Below are 9,024 nucleotides of genomic sequence, written 5' to 3'. Positions count from 1 at the left end.
CAGAAGGCAAGTAGCTTCAACATTATTTTGATTAAATTTAGATCTGTTTTCTTGGAGAATGTACGTTCCAGTTACTAGTTTAAATTTGATAGGAAGACGGTTTATGTCTCTTGAAGATGATGTTTGGGTATAAATTAAAGGGTGTTGTTTTCCAAGATGGTATTCTTTAACATTTAAATATTTTATATTTCTATATAGCTTGGAGATATATGTATAGGAATTTTTCCAATATTTATTTATATTATTATATATTAAGTTTTTACACTGAGTTTTGGTATATGGAGTGTCTAAAAGAAGATATATTTCCGGAAGATACTATTTCCAAATAATTTTCTTTACTTCTATGAACCAACTGTGACTCTTTTGGTCTTTGACAGCTAATTGTCTTCTGGCTATTTGTTTTTCAGTTGATTCCTCTGGAAGTAAACATATACTGTAGAAGTAGTTAAAAATGTTGATATGTATTTGTCCTTCAATTGGTATCATTCCAGAGATAATGTATGTTAAAACACCAGGAACATTTTGCGCTAGGGACAATATTTGTTTAAGCAGTTTTTTGAAGAAAAAAATTCCAATTTATCAATATTTACTTTGGTTGGTATCAGTATCTCCAGTCCATAAAGTAATGTTGGTAAAACATATGTTTTCATAATATCAATACACGTGCTTGGATCTAAACCATTGTTTCCGTGAAATCCTCCAGCCATGAGACTATATGCTGTTCGCCTTGCTTTTTGTATGTTTTCATTCATGGTATAATTTAAAGTTTCCTTTTTGGACTTAGATCTTTGAATTCCAAGGTGTGTTTCTTTTTCCAATACTGGTAGCTTCTTGTCTTTCAATTTTAGCTCTACAGAATTATTCTTTTTTCCTTTTTGTTCTCCCTTTCAATTACAACACTTTTTTTGTGGTTGTAATTTGTAATGTTCATTGCAACTGTATTCATATGCCATGTTTAAGAGTATTTGTGCTTCATTTGGTTCTGTCGTGTTTAAAGTAACATCATCCGCACAAGCTGTAGCACAACATGGTATATGGCCAATTTTGCTTCCTGATCTTGACTGTTGTAGATGTTGTAACAGTGGGTCTATATATATATTGTAAAGATCTGCGCTGAGATGACCACCCTGACGCACTCCCTGTGAAATGAAAAATTCATTTGATATTTTTCCATTAAATTTTACTACAGATGAAGCATGTTTATGGAGATTGTCGATGGATCCAATGTCTGTCTTGTATTCCAAGATGATATAGGTTATGCATTAAATTTTGATGAACTACGACATCAAAGGCTGACTTTGCATCTAATAATACTATTATCAGGATTTGTTCCAAATCTAATGATTCTCTATTAACTTCTTCTACAATGAATGACGCATTTAATGAGCAGAGTTCTGTGTGAAACCTCTTTGTAAAGTGCACTGAAGTGGCATACTTGTTCGACGAATTTTAATTTAAGGATAGACTCGATAATCTTGCAAAATACTGGGAGCACTGTAATACCACTATAATTCTTGATTTCCACAATTGAACCCTTGTTTTTAAATACTGGGGAAAGAAGTCCGGTTTTTATTAAATCTGGAATTAAACCTTTTTTGAAAATGTGGACTAGAATTTGATGAATTAAATCTATGAGGTTGTCGCCTGCATATATAAAATTTTCAACAGTTAAGTCAAATGAGTCGGAAGCTTTCCCTTTCTTCATTGATTCCAAAGCTTTATATAGATATAAGAAGATGTAGTATGAGTGCCAATAAGACAACTCTCCATCCAAGTCAAAATTTATAAAAGTAAACCATTTGAGGTCAAAGTACAGTCTTCAACACGAAGCCTTGGCTCACACCGAACAGCAAGCTATAAAGGGCCCCAAACCAAAAATTACTAGTGTAAAACCATTCAAACGGGAAAACCAACGGTCTAATCTATATAAAAAACGAGAAACGAGAAACACTTATGAACCACATCAACAAACGACAACTACTGAACATCAGATTCCTGACTTAGGACAGGTGCAAACAATTGCAGCGGGCTTAAACGTTTTAATGGTACCAAACCTTCACCCTTATCTGAAACAACAGTGTAACATCACAACATAGAAAGACACACTATAAAATATCAATTGAAATGGTTTAACTCTATCAAAAGACATATTAACACCAGTGAACATACACTGAACAAATAAATTTGATCTATGATACAATGTAAATACAAAATAAATAAACTAAGGGAAGAGTAATTAAAGTAACATGTTATACCGCTGTGAAATGTTAAACAATTAAAGAAAAATATTTCACCTTTTGTTGGTTCTTTAATATCTGAGTTGTTTGTTAATTCGGTAATAATGTCCATCTCATATTTAATTTTATCTTCATTTTTATAGTTAAAGTCTTCCTCTCTGGTAGGAACTGCTAAATTTGCGAAATGTTTTCTAAAGCCTTCCATGATATTGTCTTCACCAGTTAAGATTTCATCATCAACATACAGGTCTTGAATACAACCACGAAGTGATTTTCTTTGTTTGTTTATGAGCATACGAAATATTTTGGTATCCTAAGTCCTAGTATTCATTATTTTCTCTTTAAGTTGTGAATTTTTCATTGCTAATTCTGTACGATAAACCCTTCTAAAATTTTACTTACTGTCCTTTTTCTTAGATATTGTATTGTGATTGGATGATGATTTTCCGGCTTCATACCATTGTAAACTGGCCGTTTTCATTTCTTTATAAGCTATGGATATCTCCTGGTTCCAGATTTGTAAATTTCCCGTCTTTCCTTTTTTCTGCTTCGTTGGTTGACATTTACGTGCACTTTTATCTAAGATGTTACTAATTGTAATTGATGTTTCTATATCATTGTTGTTATTCAGCGGACTTAGTATCTGCATATTCATGTTTTCAAGCTTTTGATGAACTAGGTTCTTATATTCTTCTTTATCTATCTTGTCCCATTTGATTATTTGGTTTAGTTGTACTGATGTTTAGATTTTGTCTTTTTTGTAGATTGGTTTCACAGGACACAGCTATTGGGTTTTGGTCAGATACATTTGAATGTAGGCTTTTAATAATTGTCTTTTCAGAGAAATTCCTATTTGTTCCACAGCTGTACATGAAGTAATCAATGTCACTGCATTCTTGCCCTTAAGGATTTATATATGTATAACCTTTGAAACAGATTTGTAAATTAAAATCTTTTATAAATTGCAAAACGATATTCAGTTCTTTGATTTTTATTTGTTTTGTTCAAATCTTCATTTAAATCACCCCAATTAAAATATCATGACTTCTTGTGTATTTTTGCACAATTTCGAAAAGTTGATCAATATACTCTTTAAATTCATCCAAATCATGACAGCCTTGTGTCGGCATATATATTGAGATAATTAATAATGGCTTTGACATGTTATCTAAAATTTCTACACATTGTATATGCTCGCCTCCATCATCAATTGCTTTTACGAGATGATCAATTTCTTTTTTCCAGATAACTGCAACTCCCCAATATCCCCTGGGCTGGATGTATGTTATTGTATTTATCAACTGCTTTTCCTTCAAAATTTAGATTAGTGCTTATTTCATTAATTAAATGTATTTGAAACTGAAACGACCGATGTTCTTGTATGAGGATTATGTCATTGTTCTCTAATAATTTATAAACTGCTGTGGTACTGGTTTTGATCATATGCAACACTAAAACCACAATAAAAGGTAAAATTGTCTTCCTCTATACAAAAGCAAACTTCCACCGTTAACCATAACACGGTAACGTGTTTTGATCAATTGTTTTGCTATTCTCGCGTGGCGTAATGCTAAATGGAAGAAAACGTCTAAGTGAAACAATGTGTCATGTAATAAACAATGTCTTCTTGTTATGGACGTTCGCTTCTCTTGTTTTGGAATTTCTGCAGATATTCGGATTCCTCTGGTTTTACCACTGTAGTGCCATTACAAATTTGCCCACTATCCCCTTCTTTTCTTTTCATAATATTATAACATATAGTTTTAAAAGCCATATTCGAAAATCTTATGAAATCCTTGTTATTTTTTCATAGTTTTGAAAGAAAAAAGTTGCCAATGATAAATATATGTAAAATCTAGAGAGAATCAGTTCCCGCCAAATTTTTAATGGCTTATATCTCGAAAACAAGCACACGAACCCTTCATTTTTTTCTCCTATTTTAGTTTCTTTATTTATAAACTATCAATTTGTAACAGTCTTTTAAAAGTTTGATTTTGAAACAGAGTAGCGAACATCCTTATGTACAAGGTTTATAAACCAAAATGAAATATATTAACATCGTTCAGTGACGTCACCGATTATATAATAATTTTGATACGCCTCTTCTTCTGAAATTGTTCCCTTCATCAGAATTTTTTTTTTAACCATATTGGTAATACGATACTATTTAGTAAAGAACTGGACCTTTATGACTGAATACTACATTGAAAGTCACCTACAAGAAGTTGTTTTTTCGCGATCACGTAAAATACTCAACCTCGAGCGCGAACTCTTTGAACACATAGAAAATATTGACGCGAAGGTTCCATTTCGCGAATTTAACCCCCGTGCGAAAAGTGTATGCATTGAAATCGCAAAAATTAAAAACCCGCGAAAATATATATTTTTACAACTGAAATATAAAGCTCATTACAGACAGTTTCCCCTCCCGACAAATTTACATATATTGTCTTCAGCTACAAAATTAATCAACTTTTGTCACGTAAAACATAAATGCCCGTTTGGCGTCAAACATTTATTAATATACAGCTGCATCATACATAACGTGTCCGTTAGTTTTCTCAATTGAATTGTTTCATATTTTTCATGTCGGGGCTTTTGATAGCCGACCATACAGTATGGGTTTTTCTCATTGTTGAAGGCCGTACGGTTGCCTATAATTGCTTACATCCACTTTATTTGAACTTTGGCGGATAGTTGTCTCATTGGCAATCATACCACATCTCCTTATTTTTATACATATAAGTGAAGTTGTTAATTTAATAAAGCACACTCATGTATATCATCTCATGATAAAGAATTATGTAAACATGAAGTCAAATTCTGATTTAGATTAAGTACTGCGATTTGGATTGAATCGAAAGCCATCCTCTGTCTATTTCTTATATTAGGGTCCGGATTTTGTTTACAGAATAGAGGATAATTTTGCATAGCAATAATGAATAGAAACAATGATCCAAAAAAAATAAAGTAGAGAAACATTGCCTAAAAATGAAGGAGTACAGAAATCAAGACTCCCTCCACATCCAGACCCTCCTACATATATCCCACTTGGAGTTCTTTTTCATATGAACTCGATATGCCAAAAAGTTGGAAAGAAAAAATTTAACAAATTCAAAGTGTTCAAATCTTTATATTTAGGCTGGAATAATGTACCATTGATCTGATTGTAAATTCATATGGAAAGAAACACAAAAAGATTACTTTATCACTACGAACTGAATGAACTACGTAATGCATGTTCAAGATTAAAACTAAAGGGCAATATGCACATCTGTTGACATATTACCATGACTATGAATTAACAATCTAAAATACATTTTAACGTTTAAAGCCTCAACATATTAGTTTTAGCTTTTTCATCATGTAAACATATTAAGATATGATATTTATTTGAAAATAACTCTTTGCGGCCATAGTTTTATTGACGATGGCAGTCAATTTTTCCTGCCCTTCATATTGAATGTATTCCCTTTAAACGTCTAAAGGCATTGAATGAGAAGTATTTGTTTCCCCCTACCTCAAATTAAGGTGGCTATCTTAAGTCAAAAACCTCGTCAGTAAATTTGTTTGTCTTATATGAAGGTTTTTATTATAAGATGAACCATTTGTAGATCGCAGATCTTTTATAGTCTCTTTTAAATTAATTTACAACTCTTTTAGACTCTGGTTGATTTAGAGCTTAACATACTGTATAGACAGGTGGTTTTTTTCTGGGGTTTGCAGAACACAAATAAGAACTCTTCTCAGGTTTTGGATTCGTTTTTTATTACGATATGGAAAATAATTGGTAACAAAAGACCCTGTAATGAAATATAAAATTATAAACAACGGTTCAAGTACAATAGCACGAGTACAATGAGAACTCAATGAATTTCCAATTAAAATAAATTATACAAGTTCTGAACCTTTTCTCTATTTCATTATTCTAACAAATTATGTTAATGTAATCTAATTGAATTTAATCGCTTATTGATTTTATAAACTATTCAATTATGTAATAATGTCTTGAAAATATAATTACATGCAAAACTAGATTCTACACGAAACAAACTAAATAGCTAATGTTAAGCAAAAGTAAAGCAATTAAAAATAAGCATAAGCAAACAAAATAATAAGCATTGAAAGCAAAACATATAAAACCAAACTCAATGCTTACCTCACACTTAGATGCAATGGTCAAAACAATAGGATGCAATCAAACATGCCTCATCAAAACATGGTAACACCTGAATATAAAATAAAGATTATAACTATTGTGCCCCAAAATGCACAGTTACAAAAATACACAGATTGTACTCCTACTTTTAATTAATATTTACTAGTTTAATGATAAAAATACTATTCAGATAGTTTATATTAATATTTAATGGTTTTAAATATCAACTCATACAAGTTTTTAATACTTTTATAGTTTTTAACCATTTAATCAATTTAGCTGTATTATCCGTCAGTCAACCAATCACTCATCTCAAATACACTAGAATTATTAAATAAATGATAATTAAATATATGTTAGTAATCATAACTACCTCAATGAAGAATATGGTGACACAGTAAAACAGTAGCTGAGTATAAAGCCTCAAATGGACATCATAATATAAATTATTTTGTATATCTCAAAATGTCTGCCTTCATGCTGAATACAATTAAAGGAATACTTTCAAAAGAACAAAGATTTCCCTCCACAGATATACATTTTGATTTAAATGACCAATGATAATGGACAAAGTGACCAATACTGACCATCAATACAATGAATAGACATTTAAAGGGTCCACATACCAGAACTCAGGTCATCACCTTAATTAGCATATAAAGATAAACAAAACAGCATGCTTCGTTATTTTATTATTGAAATAAGATATTATTCTGTAATTAAGTAAACAGATCCAATAAATATGCTCCAATTGATATTTTATTATCAAAACATTAATTCCATACAGATCAAAGTACAATCCTGAAAGTTAAAAATATATACATTGAAATTTCACCCTTCCACATAGACACCTGTCTATTGTTTCTCTATATGTTTTTCTGTCAATGTTGCCTTTGGCTTGTCGTCTCATTATAAGTAAACCCAACATCTCTCTGATATCACGGGAATGGTATATTTTAAAGTTACTGAAGACATCAATTGAAAAATCCTAAGTCAAAGAAAAACCTACAGTACCATGGACAAAAAAACAGAATTACGACAAAAGATAAAAAAGAGTCTACAAAACACTACATAGAAAACAAAAGACAGAGCAAAGCGAACCCTACCAATAACCGAGGGTGATACCAGGTGTTTCGGAAGGGTGAACAGATCCTGCTCCACACGTAGCACCCGTCATGTTGCTCATGCCAAGTAAAGATATGGTCGCATTGGGTGATGTAACAATCGAGAAAAAACGTATTCGTGGTCAAATGACAATAAAACTTTATAAATTGTATGCGTCCGAATCTTTCGAATGGATACTTCAAATTTACCACTGGGAACACTTGGTTCAATAGCTATTTTGTAAGCAGAAATCCTCGATCAAGGAGCTCATAATAGGAAATGCAACCTATGAAATATTATATCGACTTAGAGATATTTACTCAATATTCAGGCGCGGCTAGAATGTTCGTTACATAGAAATGGAAATATTACAATAGGAAAGCTGCAATCATATCGCTTGTCGTAAATTTTAGTTTTCAACCTATATTCATTGACAATTTCTGTATGTAAGTCAAGATAAGAGGCAGACTTAATTTTATCTGTTAGCAACTGTCCAATTAACATGATTAGAATAGATGTTAAAGCGGGAATTTCATATTATGATATTGTGAATACCGAAATAATATCAATCCAATTGTTTGGAAAAGCTAAATGGGACAGCTTAAAAGAAGATATGGATGTGAAGTACATTAAAATTAAACAAGAAAGTATAAAAACAGAGACAAACATAAATATACTCTCTGTGATATGTTCAGGGCATGACTGGAAAGCAGTACAAACCAAAGATACCTTCTGAGATATGAAATAGAAAGGACAAAACCCATGAATATCCAAGGAAATTGAAAAAAAATATGAGGCGAAGAGACCACGCATAAAAAACAAAAAAAAGGAATCAAATTTCGCTTCTGAGATCAAAAGATTTGAGCATCTGATCAATCCGTTAAAAAAAATCAAGATTAGCATATTGAAAATATATAGAAGACGAAATATCTGCAGATTGTAATGAAGACTTTCTTTCACCAACAAAAAGATTTCAAACCTAATCAAACATTAAAAAGTGATAAACATGGAGTAGCACCACTAAGAAATTGGAAATTATAAACTGATGCCTTTAATTAAGCAGATAAACCTAATGATCAAAATACCGATCCGTCTTTTCTGCTTCATGTCCCATCAATATGAGAGAATTTCACAAAAAAACTTTTGACAAATCCATTAAAAAACAGCGAAAATATTGTGTTCCTAATAAAATAGTGGAATACAACTAACAGCTCTTAATCAATCAACACAGGGGTGCTGGACAAGACATCCTCGAAACAATGATACTTAAAGAACTAAGTAGTGAAATTTCACAGATATAACCATCAAATACAATTTTACAATTGAGAAATGAAAGATACGCGATAACTGGAGAACCGTAAATCTCACAACCAGCATACACGAAGAGTCAGGAATACATATCAGCGAACTAAAACGTGCATCTTTTGTAAAATAATAAAACCCATAGTCACCAGAAACATTATGAAATATGCAGAGGCAAACAACATCCTATACCCTCTACAACATGTGAAACATAACACCTTA

This window comes from Mytilus californianus, unplaced genomic scaffold, assembly GCF_021869535.1.
Source record: "Mytilus californianus isolate M0D057914Y unplaced genomic scaffold, xbMytCali1.0.p SCAF_3, whole genome shotgun sequence".
NCBI classification, from domain to species: Eukaryota; Metazoa; Mollusca; class Bivalvia; order Mytilida; family Mytilidae; genus Mytilus; species Mytilus californianus.
The sequence above is the reverse complement of the archived record's forward strand: the minus strand, read 5'-3'. Positions refer to the sequence as shown.